Below are 18,631 nucleotides of genomic sequence, written 5' to 3' on the forward strand. Positions count from 1 at the left end.
TTAATCTCTTCGAATCACCACCACCACCCAGTGCCCTCTGAGATCTGTCCTGTCAGTCTGTTCCATGCATCCATGCCTCTGGACCTATTTTGTTCATCAGTTTATTTTGTTCATTAGATACATTAGAGGAATATATATATTCAGAGAGGAAGGGAGAGGGAGAGAGAGATAGAAACATCAATGATGAGAGAGAATTATTGATTGGCTAGCTCCTATATACGTCCTACTGGGGATGGAGTATGCAACCCGGGAATATGTGCCCTGCTCTACAGGTAATCGAACCATGACTTCCTGGTTCATAGTTTGATGCTCAACCACTGAGCAACACCGGCCAGGATATTAGATGCTATTTTTGAACCACAACAAAAAGCTTTGGACAGTAAATAGAAAAACCCAAAACAGAAGTGTTAGAAAGAAGTATATATAATTTTTCACTTTTCCTCCGGAATTTAATGCCTTAGTTTAAGAGTGATTGCACATACAATACAGTAGGCAATGGGTAATTTTTCCTTTATACTTATTTACAGATGTTCATTTTAATAGCTATAATCTGTGTCATTGGTAAAAGTATGCTATAGACTCTTGCTACTATGGCAGAGTTGAATAGACTATAAAGGCCCACAAAGTCTAAATTATTTACAATCTGATCCCTTACAGAAAAAGTTTATTGACTCATGAACTAGCAAATGGATTTTCATATTTGTAAAGGAATACACAAGATTTTTATTTGTTAGTGTTTATGGTAGATATAAATGAGAAAAAGAGATATATTATTTCAGACAATTTTATTTTCTTTCACAGTAAAGAATATTTGCATTGTTGCTTTAATGTTTTAATGTGCCCCAGGCATGAAATATCTCTATCAGCAAGCCAAGGACTGCACATCTGCTTTGCCCTGACTGATAGAAGAGCAACACCACCTATATGGTGTCTCCTTGCTTAGTGCCAGGGGGGATTGCTTTAAATTTTTATAAGTCTTGATATCCTAAAGCTGGTGCTTGGATGAAAATCTGTATACAGTAAAGTGGATAGTTAACAAGTTAGTGTCTCTTCAAATAAATATTTGTTAACCCATGCTGTAAGATTGGCATAGAAAGGAAACTGGAAATACAGAGTTTAGGTGAGTCAGGGAGGTGGCTTCTGACCATGCAGCTATTATATGCCTGAAAAATGCACAAACTGAATTAGTTTGCAGGCCCCTATCAGCTTGTTCTTGGAGGGGCTCCCAACCTCTAACTGCATCATGGCTGCAGAATCATTCTCTGTATCAGACTATTCCCCATGGCTGTATCAAAGATAGTCCCTGGCCAATATTCTTTAAATCTGTCACATTTACTTTTCTAAAAAATAATGTAAAAAAAAACCCCAAAAACTTGTTGGGAAATAAAAACAGTACATGTACTAAGTTATTTTTAATGTTTTTGTATCTGTAGTTGTTAAATAGTTGTATGTGTATGTGTGTGTGCGCGCATGTATGCACATGTATGACTAAAGAAAGCTATTAGGATTGTGAGGAATATACTTTACAAAGTATAGCTTTTCTATGAAACATCTAGAAGAAAGATAATAGATAATGATATGATGGTTAACATTACTATTTTCCAAAATTGTAAAGGAATGATCACTAGAAGCCAGTTTGGCATTTTCCTATATGACATCCTATTAAGGGCACTGAATCTCAGTTATGCAGTTCTATGAATTTAAATCCAACAGAGATGATGTAGCTTTTACACAATTTTCTTCAGTTATAAGAACCATAATCATTGCAATGGAATGCCTTAAGCCTGGGTCACTTAAATCATTTCTGAATACAGCAGGCACTCTTCAGGGACATGCAAGATGGGGAAGGCACCTGTTGCTCACTGCATCGTAGTGTCACTCATAGAGCCTTAGTGCAGGTCAGTCTGTTCAGGAATCAGTTATGGAGAAGAATATAAAAATGCTGCAACTTCACAAACACACTAAAATATACATATAGAGAAAATATTTTTAAAAGGTTAAGCAGTTTAGATTCACAAAATATTTAGATATTCTCTCAATGTTAGTCTTGAGAAAGTAACTGAATGGGATATAATAATGAAGATGTAAGTGTTTACATTGACACATAAATGCTGTCTCAATATATAGGCTTCCTACACTTCTGAATTCCAATGATATGTAGTAGAATTTTGAGAATAAAGATAGAACAGAGGTCAAAATGTGTGACATTGGGGAAAATATAGCTTGCTGAAATTATATTAGACATAAATAGCTTTTTAAAAACTGGAAATTTTGTAGATTTTGATAATATTTTGTCTTTAAATTTTTAACATAAATATTGTGTATGCATTTATGGTACAGAGGGTCATAAGGAAATTTTCTTGGTCCCTGTCCTATATTTACATTTTCTTATGTATTCTTCCATAAATGTCCTTGTTAATATGAACATAGGAATGAAATAAACAATGAGATCATGATGAATATATTTTTCTATACAGAAGTACTTTTAATTCCTAATTTTTACAATTAATAACTTGTTTTATTATTTGTATAACTTTATTGCTTTATGATTCTTTTATTTTACTTTTATTGTCATTGCTTTAGTATTTTTAAATTAAATTATTACATCTAATAAAATCTCCTTCTCTCCTACTGAAATTTTTTATGGATTAAGTTGTAAAATCAATTCCTTTGATGCTTGACAGGAATTGTGGTCATTTCAGTGGAATAGTGAGGACTTCACAGTGCAAGCCAGTCCTCTACATGGTCATCCAAATGTTTCAGATATTCTGAAAATTCACAGCTAACAACCTTTCCTGGAGAAATAATGATCTCTTCTTGACAAAAGACTGGCAATGTTTAGCTAGATTGACGTCATTTGAACCCTTCCAATCACTGAAAGAAGCAAAGTGGAGAACAGAATCTAGAATTCAGGTCTCCAAACCTCTATTTTGATAACTTTTCCAATTCTTTTCACTGGTGTATTGAGTTCCAGTGGTTTGGGAGCTAATCAAGGAAGCAGATATGACCTTGTGGTGGCAGTAGTACACAATGAGTTTTATTGGTTGGTGTTTTGGCTGGTTTCCACTGGGGGAAGTCCCTCACAGCAGGAGACCTTCCAAAGGCCATGTTCAGGGGCCACTACCTAGAGGGTAGGAGGACAAGGGGGAAGTCATGAATGTAGGTGATGTTGCTCAGCAGCACAATGGAGTCCCTGGGTCAGAGAGCCCTGAAAAGCAGAAGCAGCTTGGGGTCTTTTATAGCCACGAAGTTTATCTGTAGCTAATAGATATGGGATGCCATTTTGTGGGGTATGCAAAGCAGGAAGGGTTTAAGAGGCTAAAACTGTGCTTATTCAGACTATATTTAAAACAACTGGATGCGTAAAAATGTAGGGGTTTTTGGTGCCAATGGGGTTTGGAGCTAATAGGTCTCACCTGCTGTGAAGAAGTAAACAACAGTGAGCCAATGTACGTAGCCATCTTTGCTTCACTGATATAACAACTGGGCCACACTAGTTTTGTTTGTGTATGTGTATTTTATCATGATAACATGCTCAAATACACACACACATAAACACACACATACACCAATATAATGTATAACATATACATGTCATCTGTATTTCTTAACCTTATTATTGGTTAACCTTAATAAATTTTGTTATAATTGCTCCAGCTTTTTTAAAAGCATATGTCACTACAGTTGAATTCCTGTAAGTACCACTACCTAAAACTATCTCTTCCTTACCTTCTTTACAGGAAATATATAAATATTCCTATGCTACATATATATAATTTTAAAATAATTTATAAACTTGTTTTGGGATGATTTGAAACTTTATATAAATGATAATATAATATACATAACCTTCTGCCCTCTTCTTACAGTTTATGAGATTGATCCAAGTGGATCTAATTGATACTTGTAGATCAAGTTTATTGTTTTTACTGCTAAATAGTATTTCATTGTGTGAATATAACATGATGTTTTTAAAAAATTTATATGGGTGGTTATTTAAGTTGTTTTCAGCTTTTCATTTTTGCAAATGATACCTTAGAGAATGTTTCTGGATATATTTTCATATGTAAATGTTGCTATTTGGCTATTCCATTGGCAAATAATTCCCAAACACCCTATGTGCACTGATATTGGACTGTATTGAAATTAGATATAATTCCTATTCTTAATGCATTTGTAATCTTAATTTAATTATATGTATATGTATATATATATATATATATATATATATATATATATATATATATATATATATATATATATACACACTTATATGTGTGTATGTGTGTGTGTAAGAATGACATATTTTATAGTTTAATTTCATCTGTAATTTTACTAAATTTAAATTTATTTCTAAGTCAGGGATATTATCGATGACATTGTTTGATTTTTCCCCCTTAATCTTTGGTTTTAGTAATCTTCCAAAGTGCTCAGGCAGATGTGAATGACTGAGTTACAGTTTTGTCTTTAGGAGAATATTGTGTTAAAGAGTCTTTCTGAATTTCTAGCCCTGTCACCTGCTCAGTTAATGATTTATTAAATATATCAGAGCAATTAGAAAAATGAGATTTAGAAAAATGTTATCCACTACAGCTCAAGTAATTCAAATTACTTTTCTAGGAGATGTATATTGGGAAAAGTCATAGCAATACATGACATAGTAAGGATAATGATCAATGTAAGCTGAACATTTCTAATGGGAAATATACACAGAGCTTTGGAATTGCATTCCAAATCACTTCTTTTCCAGCATTTATTGTATGCAACAAACACATAGAAAGTGGTTAGCTAACACAGGTAGTTTGAAAACATTTTAACATTTTTATCTAAACAAATGTCAGAATTTTTTTAAAATGAAAAATGCTAAGTATAATAAAAGCATATATTTATGCTCTTGGCAGCCAAATGTGCTTTTTAATGGAATTTAAATAAATGGAATTTTTATGACAAAAAAAGCAACAGTAAAAGCAGTGATTATGTTTTTCATAGTTCATTTGCCTTCTGTGCCCTGCAGACCTTGTGTGGAGGAAAATGAGATCCTGAGTGAAGTCTACAATGTCATTGACTCTGAAGAAGGACTCAGAGACCCATTGGTGTTTAATGACCCTTGCTGGCCTATGCAATGGAAACTGGTATGATCTTCAGAAATAGATGGTTTTTTGGCAATGTTAAGAAATATTATTTCCATCATATTTTAATGCAGTAGACGGACACTTTTATGCACTGCCTGCTTTTATCTATTGGTTTTGCAGAGAGGGATTTAGTAAACTTTTAATGAAATGTCACTGCCAGCTTATTAATAAGCACTAATCCTTTTAATTTGATTGCATCCTTAAGGTTTGATTTACTCTATAAACAATACCAGTAAAAAAAAAAACCTAAGACATTTAAATTTGGTGTGTGTGTGAACAGACTCACTACATAGGAATGTTGTTGCCATCCAGGTTTGAAGTTCTTGTTCTCACATAACCAGAATATATTCTAATTTCATCAGTAATGAAAGCACGCCTCTTTGTCTTTGCATATTAAGTGGATGTTAGAACATTGCACAACAAACTTTTTTTCATAATGCTTATAGTTCTACTTTGCCCTATCACTTATATAAGATTGTGATAATGGAAAGGTCTGAGAAAGCACCCATAGTTTTTGAGTGTAAAAAATTTTGTAGAAACCACTGAAGATTTTAAAAGGAAATATTTACAGGGTGAGGATAACTTGGTGATATATCGGAGAGAAATTGAAGACCTTGTTATAGCCATTCTTAGGTCTGTAAATTATATTGTGTTGCAGAGGATCTAGTGTCATAAGATGAGAAAAAGGTTAAGTGTGTTTCATCATTTTCATGGAGATAATGAGGTGAGAAGTGGGAAACTGTTGTGGTAGCTCTTTTTTATGTTGATCATTGGCAGTTACCAAGCTTACTATATGAAAAGAACAGAAAATACATGTTGGAAAATGTCCAACTCACTTTTGTGAGCTTCAGTTCATCTTTAAAAAGTGAAACATAGTTTAGAAAACTCTAAGACATCTGTGAGACTACATTTGACATTTCAGATAAACAAAAAATCTCAAGCAGAACAAAAATTGTGGATTGCTTCAATTACCTGAAAGTGAGATAATCAGCAATAAGTTAGTAGACTAGAGCTAATTAGAATTATGAAAGTCAAAGACAAAAAAGAGTTAAAAAAAAAAAAAAGGGAGTGAGGGAAGGTGGCTAAATAAAGGAGGGTATGAAGGGGGTAAAAATTGTTGAACTTTCTTTTGTTTGTTTTTTATCTGAAGAAGCAGTACAAATTAAGATGAATATTTAATGCTTACATATATGACACTTTGTAATTAGTCACCTAGCAAAAAATACTTTTTCCATATTGGTTATTAAATGCCAAGCTCTTCTATACTGAAGTCAAGAGTTTCGGAAGACACATAGGGAAAGGAGGTGGAAGGCAAATGATATCGGAAAGATAATAAGAATTGAGTAGCAGTCAATAAAGTGACAGGGAAAGTGACTTGTCAATGAAGACAAGTCTTAGAAACTCTTAAACAGTAAGTCCTCTTAAACACAGAGAAGAGATATAATGAAAGGAGAAGGCAGAAGACAGAAGTAGTAGGATAATTCTATTCCATTTTTTAGGGCATGAGTTAGACTTTTTCTGCAAATGACCAGATGGTAAATATTTCAGGTTTCATGGGCCTTGTAAATCTCCGTGGCATATTTTTATTGTTGCTGTCTCAGTCCTTTAAAAATGTGGAAACCTTCCTTAGCTTAGTGCCATATAAAATCAAATTAGGCTGGATTTCTTTTGCAGGCCATAGTTTACTGACAGCTGTGAAGAGTAAGGGGAAGAGAGGAGTCAACACTGGAGTAGCCATTCAGATTTAACTGTCTTTTAAGGATCCAGCTGTGTGCTGTGCTATACAGTAGCACAACTCAGCAGCGAAAGGTGAAGCCAGGTCATAATACTGTCAGTAGCCTTCTGGATTATTACTGTATTTCAGTAGCACCTTTCTATAGGCCTGTCTGCCAGGATTGAAGAGATTCCTTGCAAACCTTAATACAAAATTGCAAAGAAAGATTTGCAGTTTGTAATTGGATGTCCTGTCTAAAACATGTTCATAACAGCAGACTAAGCTGTGTAAGAAAATCCATCCTCTGATGATAATACCAAATTTATTTCAATGAAAGACTGAGTGCCACAGGTGGTTTGTGCTGCCCTACCAGAGAATTTGAGACCTTATGCTGATTCCCACCCTGTAAATGGTCTTCCTCAGTTACTAATTTATCCCTACTTTCTCAATAAAATATCAGAAACAAATACATCCAAATATATAAACTAACTTTTTTCTTTTTTACCTAATTCTACTACTATTGTTATGCTTGCTCATTGAAAAAATCATTGTATTATCATAAGCCTATCTGAGGACATCCATAGTATTCTTTTACTACACACTTGCAGAATTCTGGTAATATGAGATAATATTTATTGCTTGCTCTTATCTTAGGATATTATTAAGAACTTACTTTTGAGAAATTCTTTTCAGATGTTTAAATCTCATTCTTGATCTAGAGATTGGCATAAAATTTAATACTGATCTCCTAAAATTGTGCTCAATGTAGGTGTTTAAGAATAATTTAAGAGACTTTTGACTTAATATTACATTTTCTGAAGTACTATGTTCTAATGATAAAGTTCCTTAAGATCTTATATATGAGATTTTTGTGAGCATGGTAAAATGTTCTACCATGATATCTAGATTAAGTAGCCTAGAGAAGTGAAAGCTAAAAAGGAGAAGACTATTTTTATTAGATTAGATAGGCAAAAATAAAAACATCTATTTTAACTGATGCTCAAAACTCAATCGAGATTGATAAGAAAAATTACAGCAATGTAATTTTCAAGAAGGTAAGGTTGTCTATTTTTTTCCTGCTTTAAGTTTCAATTCAGAAATAAATTGTGCAGAGAAAAGTGTTGTATCGGTACATGCTATAAGACAATGGGCAGATGATGTGAAAATCAGTTGACAACATGAACTTTCATAAGTAAAAAAGGTATCAGGAGCACTGGCCAGTGTTCTAAGTGGTTAGAGCATTGGGCCATACACTGAAGGGTTGCAGGTTTGATCCTGTCCTGATCGAGGCACCTGCAGGAGGCAACCAATTGATGTGCCTCTCTCACATCGATGTTTCTCTCTCTCCTCCCTTCCACTCTCTCTAAAAACAATGGAAAAAATGTCATCGGGTGAGGATTAACAACAATAACAAAAAAGTATCGGGATACTCTCAATATCTGAGCCAGGGCTCCTCTCCTTTCTCCATCTGATCTCCATGCCCAGGCAGATTGCTACAGCACAGCCAGAGGGCCAGGGTGAGGAAGATGTTGAGCGAGGTTCAGCCTATGAGTTTAAAGAGAAAAGGGAACGTTTGATCATTTTAGCATGGTTTTTTAAATTAAAAAATATGTATATAAAAACTTTAAAAAATGTTGCTAGGAAGAGTATAGGCTTTTGGGTAAGACAAATGTAGATTCAAATGCTGGACCTACACTGTGCTTTCTAGACTGTGATTTTCATGAACATTTTAATCTTCTGAAAAATCTGTTTTCTTATCTGTTAAGATGATGAACATACTTCACAGGATCATTCTTAAAATTAAATGAGATTATGGACACAAGGATGTCACAATTTATGACTTGTAGTGGGTAGTCAATGAACAACTTGGCAGCTGGCCAGATTCATTTCTTACCTACAATGGGTTAAACTTCCAGTACATAGGAATAAACTATGCTGAATGCTCATTAATCAACAACACTAGATTACTAAAGCAGTACTAATACAGGTTATTAATAATTCTTGTGTTATAACAATGGGAATAATGTCTATGGTGATGGTCTCCAAAAAAAGTGTGTACCCCACAAAGTGGGGTAAAGACAAAAAGTTTTAAGTTTTAATTCACATAACATCCTCTCTAATAAAATGGTAATATGCAAATTAACCATCACTCCGCTACATAGGCCATGCCCACCAGCCAAGCCACGCCCACCAGCCAATCAGGGCGTGTATGCAAATTAACCCCCATCCAAGATGGCTACAGCCACAGAGAGCAAGGTTTCCCAGGTAACAGAGCAAGCCAAGCTTTCCCATAGCCATTGCAGGCTTAAGCCTCCACTCAAGCTACAAAGTTTCAATTATAGAAGGTAAACAAATTCAAACAAATGGCAACAGAATGGAGCTTGAGAGAGCAGGCCAGGATTGCCGGCGGCAACAGGGGAAGCAAAGCTTTCCGCACACCCTGGCCGGGCTCACCCACTTAAGGCTACAAAGTTTCAATTATAACCCCAACACAAATGGCTGCCGCCTCAGAGGGAGCCCCAGGCTTGGCTCTGCTCCAGGCTACAAAGTTTCAATTGTAGAAGGAAAATAAATTCCAGATACCAGGCCTCCGCTTGGGTTGCCAGGGGGAGTGGCTGGCCTGCAAACCACCATAGACCCCATGCTCAGGCCGCCCCATGCCCCAAGGGAACCCCACCATGATCAGGGACACCCTTCAGGGCAAACCAGCTGGCCCCCACCCGTGCACCAGGCCTCTATCCTATCTAATAAAAGAATAATATACAGATTGATCATCACTGCAACACACAATATAGCTGCCCCCATGTGGTCAAAGATCCTTCCCCCATGTGGACACAAGATGACCACCACAAGATGGCCAGCAGGGGAGGGCAGTTGGGAGGCACCCGGCCTGCAAGGGAGGGCAGTTGTGAGGGACCAGGCCAGCAAGGGAGGGCAGTTGAGAGGGACCAGGCTTGCAAGGGAGGGCAGTTTGAGGTGATCAACTCTGCAGTAGAGGGCAGTTAGGGGTGACCAGGCTGGCAGAGGAGGGAAGTTGGGGACAAACAGGCTGGCAGTGGAGCAGTTAAGCATCAACCAGGCTGGCAGTGGAGTGGTTAGGGGGTGATCAGGCTGGCAGGCAGAAGTGGTTAGGGGCAATCAGGAAGGCAGGCAGGCAAGCAGTTGAGAGCCAGCAGTCCTGGATTGTGAGAGGGATGTCTGACTGCCCGTTTAGGCCCGATCTGGGATCGGGCAGTCGGACATCCCTCCAGGAGTCCCAGATTGGAGAGGGTACAGGCTGGGCTGAGGGACAACCCCCCGCCGTGCACGAATTTCGTGCACCAGGCTTCTAGTATTAATATATTAGTACATATTTTTGCTTATAAATAAATAAGCATATAGTACAGGTATAGGCACAAAACATTTTAAATGAGAAGACTAATGACCAGAATGCTTGTTCAATTGATATATTCAACAAATACTCATAAAGTGATGTCAAGATATTTTTATTGAGTGTGTTATATGAATAGGACTAGGCATAAAGTATTTGAAGATGAGTCAGATATGGATTTTGACTTTAAAAATCTTAAACTCTAAAAGAGATGATAGCATCTACCTAATAAAAGAGTAACATGCTAATTGACCATATCTTCACGATGCCCACCAGCCAATCAGGAGTGAGTATGCAAATCAACCCAACAAAGATGGCAGGTTAATTTGCATACACAGGCACCTAGGGGATGGGTCAGGATGCTTGCATCATCGTCAAGGCGATGACACAGGTGTTCCGCACCACCCCAGCCTCTGGGCAGCATGGGAAGGCAGAAAGGCGGCTCTGGGCCAGAGCGAAGGCCCATTCTTGCATGAATCTTCATTCGTGCATCGGGCCACTAGTATACTAATAATTACTATATTAATGGAAAGCCATTCTATTAAGAAGGCAAAATTAAAATGAGTTATTTCTGGCTTGAGGGAGTTGATAATATTTGAATTGGGAATAAATCTGGGAGCACTGTTACCAGAGGCATGAAAATAGAAAAATATTTTTTTTCCAGAGAAAGTATCTTGAATACTTAAATGAGAAGTCCAGACTTCATTCTATATAATTAGAATTTTATAAAAGACGTTTGAGCTGAAAATTGAGTTATGCTTCAATATTATTAATTTATTATTTTAGCAATTCATTTGTGAAACATTTGTTTGTTAAATACTATGGTCGGGCCCAATGCTAAGTACATACTAGTAAATGTGAATAATATGCTGTTCCTGTTCTCAAAAGATTCATCGTTTAATTTAGTGAGATAGTTATGTAAACATACTCACTGCATTTTATTAATGTACTAGAGGCTTGATGAACAAAATTCGTGCAAGGGTCTTGGTCCTCGCAGCCCCAGCTGCCTCAGCCCTCACAGCCTCAGCTGCCTAGCAGCCCTGGCGGCCCCATGGCCCTACCCACTGGTCATTCCAGAAGGTTGTTCCGCCTAGCATATTAGCTCTTTATTATATAGGATAACAAAGTTCTGTGTTGTTACAGTGGTTACAACATAGGGAAGGAAACAGCTTATTCTGTCCAGGTATGTTGGAAAGGCTTTACTGATTCCAGAGAGAAATACAGTGAAACCTCCGTTCTTGAACTCAATTCCTTCTTTTCCAGACCCCAAATGACTCCCTGTTTCTTGTATACAGTATATGTCTAATGTACTATCTAATCTATAAATAAACAGAAAGGGCATGAAATGTAAATAAAAATTTAACAAAAAAGGAAATGAATTGTATAGTAAAAAATGAAAATTTAATAATAACAAGCAGCACCAAAAGCAAAAAAACCACAAAAATATTCACAGCCGAATATCCTGAGATGTTACTGGTAACAGCAGTAAACTGACTCATACTCCCGCATTCTCTCCTTTGTTTGTTGCCTAAGAGACGAGTGACTTATCATATAGGTATCAGCATGAAAGGTTTGTCGGATTGAGAAGTGAATTGTTTGAGATGGGAGACGTTTGAGAAACGAGGTTTGACATAAGCCACCATTACATTCCAAGATAGGAAGGCTGGGTAGGCTATGGCTTTTTTCATGTGGATGGAACCTGGCAAAACAGTGATGGAGAAGAGGTTGCACAGTCAGTTTGGCCCAATTCCAAAGGACCACATATGACAACATAAAGCATTTGTTCTTTGCCCTGTTGCTCATGGAGATTAGAGGCTTATGAGAGGATAGGAACTCCATCACCTCTGCCTCCTAGAAAGATGATTTAGGTAGCAGGTTGAGTGCAGAATAAAGGAAACAAAGACTGGAGACTAAAGAGGACAATTAAGAGATACCTACAGTTCAGGAAGATGAAGAACCTTAGACCTATGCAAAGTGAGGATAAAGACAAAAATGCAGAATGAAGCCACAATTAGAAGGGTGGTATTGATGAAAATCTTTGATAAGTCTGGAGTTGAGCATTACGGGAGGACCTGTCCAGAATGATTTGAGATTGTTTGGTTTGGTGACATGGAGAGTGATTGTATTAGTCTGCTAGGACTGCCTTAACAAAACAACACAGAAAATAAACAACAGAAATTTATTTCCTCACAGTTCTGGGGTCTGCAAGTCCAAGATCAGGATGCCACAAGTTGGTTTCCCCTGAGGTCTCTCTCCTTGGCTTGCAGACAGCTGTGGCTTCTCACTGTGTCCTTACAAGGCTTTTCCTCTGCATGCACATCCCTGAGTCTCTTCCTCTTCTTACAAGGTCTCCAGTCCTATTGGATTAGGTCCCCACCCTTAGGACCTCATTTAACCCTAGTTATTTCTTTAAAGGCCCTATTTTCAAATACCCTCACAATGCAGGATAGGGCTTTTAACAAATTTAACAACGTTGCAATTTATAAAAAACAGGTTAACTTTGGTGGTGTGGTTCAGTTAATTATGTGCATGACAGGGTGACTAAGATCCGTCTGTGCAATATTTTAATTGAGAGGGAAGCGACTAAAATATTTCATAATTATAACAGTATCATTACCCATGTTTTAATAATAAGGACATTGAAACTCATAGCACTGAGAATAACAGGTAAACACTTAGAAATATGGAAGGTAATGAATTATGTTGTGGGCATTATAATTACAGATTGCTTATGTAACAAATGTTGCAAATATAGCAAATGCACATTTATCTTACAATATAACATTTTGCCCACATTTACTCATAATCATCCATATTACTAAGGAACTTGTCTTTGCATCTTTGAGTCTTTGTATGTAATAAATATGTAACTATAAAATATTGCACTTAAATATATATATATATATATATATAAACATATATATATATGTATTTGATGGTACATTAGTAAATGTATAGATGGTTATTAAATGAGATTACATAGGAATACTGTTTGGTGGAAAATGGAGTTAAAATAATAATATTTAATAATATTTAAAGGCCAAATAGAGTGTATTAATCTGAAAGCAGTGTGTAGGTTAAGATGTAGGAGGGACAGGAGAGAGCTAGACATGTGTGTGAAGGCTATTGCAGAAATTCAGTGATGAAAGCTGAGTAGGGGGACTGGCATGGCACATAGAGAGAAGGAGGAACTAGGACAGATTTATACACTCAGATATTTACGGAGTGCTTAGTAGAGGCTAGACAATGCGCTGGACCTTGGAGACTAAATAGTGAACAAGGTATACTTTTAGAGTTTTTTACCCTAACAAGAAATAATATAATTAATGGTAAAATAAAATTGCTACAACCATGTGGTTGACAGCAAATAGTGGGAGCTTCTTACATAGTACTGGAGGTATAGGATTTTTTTCCAGAGAAAATGGCCTTTAAATTGAGGACCAAGATGACTATAACTTAACTTGACAAAGAAGTTACCAGGATAGGAGGAATATCTGTTTTAAGCAAGGACACATTAGCACAAGGAGCCAGAAAATTGTGTGACATTGAGAAAACAAAATATTTGTCAATATTGCCCCAAAGTATAGGCTGCAAAGGAAGGAGAGTTTGAAAAATTGAGGAAGAAGGGATGTTAAGACAGAGATGAGTAAAACTAAAAGAGCATACTTATAGGAACATAGAGCATAAAGAAAGATGTTATTGATTGTGGGCAGTGCTTCTGAGGAAACAGTAAAATAATATTACTGCATTCCTTTGAATCAGTAACAAAGATATTGTTGTTAATGAAAAAAAATACCAAATAACGTTGGGTAAAGAAACCATACTGCAATGGATTGATGAGTGAGTGAATGTTGAGGAAGAAAACACTGAATGGAGACCTATAGAAGTCTATTTAACCCACTTATTATTGACTTCCTGAGATAATGTGGATGCCTTTTGGAGTTCCAGGTACTTGGGAATTTGAGCATTGATGATAGTACAGTGTAAAAATGGCAACCAAGAGACAGTGAAATTACATTTTAAGATGCAAAAAGAAAATTACTGACAGCCTAGAATTCTATTCCAAAGGAAAAAAGTATCCTCAGGAGTGATGGTGAAATGAAGTTACTTTTAATTAAGCAAAAACTGAAAGCATTCTTCATCAGCAGATTCATACTACAAGAAATACCAAAGTATGCCCTTCAGGCAAAAAGAAAATTATCTTAGATTAAAAATTTATAAAGGTATCTGAAGCACAGATTATACTATCTTTCTCCAGAGAAGATTTACCCTCGGTCAGAGAAATTAGCAAGCCGGGATCACCTTAACCCTAGCTCAAGGATCAATATGATTTAAAGTTGGGCATCAGTCCCTGAGGGAACTACTTATAGTCACCCTGACTCGTAAAACAAGAGATGCTCATCTCCTTGGACTTTGAGCCAAATTTTTAAGAACTACAGATGTCTCTGGGAGAAAGTTATCTATCTCAGTTGCCAAAGTTATCTAGACAGGTTTCAGCTTCTCCAGACCTTGGCCTTCAATTCCTTGTTAGCTTTCTAACACACTCAAATGTATGCATATTTGCTCAGGTTTTCTAGTGTCTCTAGCAGGAGTATTAGAAAGAATTATATAATCCACTATTATCAGAAATAGATGACTGAAATTTATGTTATGGAAATAGCTAAATAACCAATCTTCAAAAATGTAAGTTGCTTTAACACAGTAACATAAAAGAAATAGGATGATCACAGTAAAGTTGTCCCTGGCTGTTCTACTTTTGTCACAACTACAACAATAAATAGCCTGAATGGGGAGCCATCTGTTTTAAGGGTGAAGCAAAATTCTGTCTCTCCTAATGGTCAGAATTTCTTTCTATTAGTGTCTCAACTTCTATGTAAAGTGTTGTTAAGATAGCAGAAAAAGAACACATATTGAAGAGAAAATACACATTTATGGCCATGGAACATCAACGTTTTTTTTTTACATATAATATGCTATGATAATAAATGGAAACATTGCTATTGATTTTAATCTGATTAATATATATATATATATATATATATATATATATATATATTTAGTTAACAAACTATATAGAGTAAAAACATGGCCCATAATCTTAATATATAATCACTATTTACATTTTGCTACATATTATTTCAGATATTGTTGTCTGCACTATATACTTTGTCCATATTATATATTATATCTTCTTAAACATGATTAAAATTTTAAAATAAAAATGTATCCATGCTGTAAAGACTCTTCCATGATTATGTTTTATACATCTCGGTAATCTGTTCACCTTAGTTAATTTATTTCTAATTAATCTCTTTTAATAATTGCTCAGTGTTCCTTATTTGACAAGTATTTATTGATAATCTTCAACTAGTTTCTATTTTACTATTTTATAAACATTGTTCTGATGTCAGGAGGACTCTGTCATTATATGGTGAGTGGATGTTGATGGGGAGTTCACCATGGAAGACACCCCGGTAGGTGAAGTCCTTCAGTAGGCAGCTCAAGGATCCAATGATGCAACTTTAATTCTGACAACTTGGAAAACTCTTCAGCCCACAGAAACCTGGGGTGAAATGATGGGGCTCGCAGTTCTGTGGCCTCTAGCTAGGTTCCCCAAGTCTTTTGGTTTATTTCCTCCCCATCATACACTCTTCTCTAATTCCTGCTAGTGGGAACTTAGGACTGTCCAAAAATAGTTCAAAGTTTCAGTTGCCAGTAGGAAGGGAGGAAAGAGGGCAATAGTGGTGATCAGTGTGTTAGGAGAATTCATAGTTCCACCTTGCCTTTTCCTTCTTCCTTGTGGATGCTCTAAGTTAGCTGAGATAGCCCTAACCTGTTTGGCTCAGTGGATAGAGCGTCACCCTGCAGACTGAAGGGTCCCAGGTTCGATTCTGGTCAAGGGCATGTACCTTGGTTGTGGGCACATACCCAGTAGGGAGTGTGCAGGAGGCAGCTGATCGATGTTTCTCTCTCATCGATGTTTCTAACTCTCTATCCCTCTCCCTTCCTCTCTGTAAAAAACCAATCCTACCTAATAATAGACAAATATGCAAATTGACCAGACCTCCGACACACCCACAAGTCACGCCCACCATCCAATCAGAGCGAGCATGCAAATTAACCCAAACCAAGATGGCTACAGCCACAGAGAGCAAGGTTTCCTAGGTAACAGAGGAAGCCAAGCTTTCTGCCTGCCCTTGCCAGGCCTAAGCCTCCACTCAAGCTACAAAGTTTCAATTATAGAAGGTAAACAAATTCAAACAAATGGCGGAAGAATGGAGCTTGAGAGAACAGGCCAGGGTTGCCGGCGGCAACAGGGGAAGCAAAGCTTTCTGCACACCCTGGCCAGGCCCACCCGCTTAAGGCAACAAAGTTTCAATTATAACCCCAACAGAAATGGCTGCCAGCCTCAGAGGGAGCCCCAGGCTTGGCTCCACTACAGGCTACAAAGTTTCAATTATAGAAGGAAAATAAATTCCAGATACCAGGACCTCCGCTTGGGTTTCCAGGGGGCATGGCCGGCCTGCAAACCACCACAGGCCCCTTGCTCAGGCCGCCCCATGCCCCAAGGGAACCCCCACCTGATCCGGGACACCCTTCAGGGCAAACCAGCTGGCCCCCACCCCTGTACCAGGCCTCTCTCCTATCTAATAAAGGAGTAATATATAGATTGATCATCACTGCAACACACAATATAGCTGCCCCCATGTGGTCAAAGATCCTTCCCCCATGTGGACACAAGATGGCCACCACAAGATGGCCAGCAGGAGAGGGCAGTTGGGAGGCACCCAGCCTGCAAGGGAGGGCAGTTGTGAGGGACCAGGCTTGCAAGGGAGGGCAGTTGAGAGGGACCAGGCTTGCAAGGGAGGGCAGTTGGAGGTGATCAACCCTGCAGGAGAGGGCAGTTAGGGGTGACCAGGCTGGCAGAGGAGGGAAGTTGGGGGCAAACAGGCTGGCATGGGAGTGATTAGGGGGTGATCAGGCTGGCAGGCAGAAGCGGTTAGGGGCAATCAGGAAGGCAGACAGGCAAGCAGTTGGGAGCCAGCAGTCCTGGATTGTGAGAGAGATGTCCGACTGCCCGTTTAGGCCCGATCCCTGGGAGGAGTCCCAGATTGGAGAGGGTACAGGCTGGGCTGAGGGACAATCCCCTTCCGTGCACGAATTTCGTGCACCGGGCCTCTAGTAAAATATAATTTAAAAAAATAAGTTTAAGTTAGCTGAGATGTTGCAAACCCCCGTTCCCTTTTTTACTCACCTAAATTGCTTTGTTGAAGAACACCATGGAAAAAGACAAACTTCACTCAGTATATAAACTGTCCACCAGATGTAGTACAAAAATGAGCAGTGGGCAGCCCTTCTGGGAGACGGATGCATTCTAAGAGCTGTCTCTGCTGTATGTTCTGCTGAACAGAACTAGGGGATTAACTGAGTCCTGTTGGGGAAACCTAATCACTCAGTTTATAGGCTGAGCTTTTCTTTGGTGATGTTGAACAACAGGCTAATCAACACGAATCAGCTTTTCTTTTGATGTAGGTGGTTCTATTTCACAACTTCCAGAAAAAAATGTAATGTTTCTTGATCATTGATGGTTTCAGCATTTTAGCAATGCTAAGTTTTTTAAAAATTGCTCTTCTATTTTTTTCATCATGTTAGCAGGATTTTATAGAGAACATGCAGATTAAAATTATTATTGAAATGGGACATTGCTCTTCTAAGGGTTAATGGGAAGAAAGATGAAAATATTTAATGTTCTTGTTAGAAATGGACAGGCTTGGAGGGATGTTGCCAATGGAGGCTATTGACATTTTGCCCATGCTAAAGGAATGCCAGGCTACTGGGTTAGAGTGAGGAATGGGATACTAGTCAAAGGCAAATGTGCATAAATAAAAAGTGATACTGTATTGAAGACACACTTTCTAGACTTCAGGTTTGTGTAGAACAGATTCAGTAGTTGAGTTACGCTGTGGATAGAATTGTGATTTTTATTAGATCTTTTGCTATTTTAGATACTACCAATTTATTGATGGATTCTAAAGAAGATCTTCTTTATCTGTCATCCAGTATCATGCAAATTATGTTACAATTAATTTTTCAAGAGCTGACTTTCTGAATTTAACTTATAAGTTCCTCGCCTATTTTTAAATAGAATTTGAGTTGCTAATGGCTGGCAGACACTCTGAGACAAGGAGGCAGTTGTGATGGCAGCCAAATGAATTTGCCCTGTATGTCCTCTCCAGCTGAGTGCTATGTAGTGCCAACTAACCCTCAGTTTTATGTCATGTTATGAGTTTTTCACACAAGTATTCTGATTCCTCCATGTGATCTTATGAAACTTCTTCATAAATCATTTGTAATTAATTAATTCACAATCTGGGGTTATTAATTAAAATTTGTTCCTGATGTCAGGGTCAGTGA

General features: G+C 37.5%; 1 long non-coding RNA gene across 1 annotated transcript in view; it reads left to right on the top strand.

Moving 5' to 3' along the window:
- Positions 1–5,018: 5,018 nt before the first annotated feature.
- LOC129150607 (uncharacterized) overlaps positions 5,019–18,631 on the top strand; it is a 121,590-nt gene continuing 107,977 nt past the window's right edge. The window contains exon 1 of the long non-coding RNA XR_008557328.1: positions 5,019–5,132. This is a non-coding gene — a long non-coding RNA (uncharacterized LOC129150607). The remainder of the gene's footprint in view (positions 5,133–18,631) is intronic.

This window comes from Eptesicus fuscus, chromosome 10 (assembly GCF_027574615.1).
Source record: "Eptesicus fuscus isolate TK198812 chromosome 10, DD_ASM_mEF_20220401, whole genome shotgun sequence".
NCBI classification, from domain to species: domain Eukaryota; kingdom Metazoa; phylum Chordata; class Mammalia; order Chiroptera; family Vespertilionidae; genus Eptesicus; species Eptesicus fuscus.